We start from the raw sequence: 1,866 nt of genomic DNA, 5'->3' as shown, positions 1-1,866 counted from the left end.
CCTTTTCACTCCTCTCTCTTCCCCTTACTTTTTTGATCTTTGTGTCTTTCAGCTTGTGATTTGTTGGTTCTTCTTTCTTCAGGGCATCAAGCACTGGACAGTGGTGGGAAGAGAGGGCTGTGAAAACAATAGTAGGTAGTAGCAGAGTGTGGAGGGAAAGCAGGAGAATCTGCAGCTACAAACCCTGTTAGCCTGGACTTTGAAAATTAAGTTTAGCTCTTTGAATCCTTTCTAAGGAGCAATGTCTGTTCAGCAGAGAGGCCTTTGTAACAGAAAATGCCATACTAGATTTCCCTCTGTGTGTCTGGTTTACACTGTGCAAACTGGTTTACAAGAACTCCTCCTCCTGCTCAGTGGGGGCTCTGAGGCAGCCATGATATTTGTTTAGCTAGTCTTTAAATTGCCAGATTAAGATTCTGAAACTGGATTTGGTTAACTGGATGCTCTGCTGGACAGGACAGCCTCCAGCTCTTTAAGCTAAAGGAAGCCTGGCTGTACAAAGAGGAATGAAAAGAGTCTGCTGCATTGATATATAAACATGCAGGAGGAATTACTAGATGATACATGGATGTGCAGAGGCTTGTAGGACGCTTGAAAGGAGCAATACAGTGTGGCCACTTCTCAGTGCAGGGTGTTTCGTGAACACAGACTGAAGAAATTAAAACCTTTGGTGAATTTCTGATGCTAATGACAGAGTGGCTGAGTGCAGTAACCTGCTAGCTGGTCACCTGGTGCTAACTGATGAAGTGCCTAAAGTGGCATCTGTTGATACAATGCCTGAACTGAACCTGGATGCTAGTTTACAAAATTTGATGCAGTGAGAAGCAGAGTATGCTTACTGTGAGACAGTCATGAACCATCTGACATGTCTTTAGCCTCTCCAGTCCTGGGAATCCTCCAGGAATCTGAGCAGCCCTCGAGGTCCTAATTTTTTGTTATGAGAGATTTGTGACTACAAGATCAAATGAGATATTTGTTACTGGAGTGCAAACCTACCTTTTGTCACTGTACCCATCAAACACAGTGAGGGTGGTGATAGTCCTGGGAACCTCTATGCAGCAAGGAGCAGTAGCAGCAGTAGCAGGAGAGTGTTTTGACCCAAATCTCACATACTTTATCATGCTGCTTTGTCTAAGCTTCATCACTGCATGTGCCAGCAGCTTCTCCTGGTCCTCACCTCTCAGGCTCAGCTTTCCGTTTTATTTTGTGAAGATTTGGAGAGAGTGCTGCTATATGAAGATTCTATGCGTGGTTAACAGAACACATCCCAGTGGAAAAGTGGGATGTGTGGAATCATGTTGATGACACAAGCTGAAGTGCTGATAGAAGTACAGGTGAGTCGCTTGAAAGCTAATCTGTAGGTGACTTGGTGTCTGAAAGGGCCTCCACTTGGATGCGACAGAGGCTCTTTGGTAAACGAGCAGTGTAAAAGATGATTTCAAATGTAATGGTAAGCGGGAGGCATGGAAAGCTAGTTAGAACCTGGTTTTTCACTTTCTGCACAACCTTAAAATACGCTGTGCAAGCAGAGAAGGCCTGTATCGATCTTGCATCAGAACTTCAGTGCTGTTTGTAGTGGTAAAGCTGCGGTTGTACTCTTCCAGCTCCCATGCTCTCCACTCAGATACTAAATTACTCATCCTCAAACGCATTGTATCACTAAGCAGTTTCCAACCAGCTTGTGCTCTTCCCTCGGTGAGAGTAGTGCCCCCCATTTCTCTAGTATATTGAGGTGAACCAAAAGTTCCAAGAGCACGCAACATGTGTGAACAGAGCTGTGACATGCCCAGCATGGGCTAGTTATGTCCTTTATTTCTGTTTTTGCTCTACCAGATTTCCCCATGGGATGGAATTAGGGATCTCCAA

The sequence above is a fragment of the Falco naumanni genome, chromosome 4 (assembly GCF_017639655.2).
Source record: "Falco naumanni isolate bFalNau1 chromosome 4, bFalNau1.pat, whole genome shotgun sequence".
In the NCBI taxonomy this organism is placed as follows: domain Eukaryota; kingdom Metazoa; phylum Chordata; class Aves; order Falconiformes; family Falconidae; genus Falco; species Falco naumanni.
This window is presented reverse-complemented; position numbering follows the sequence as displayed.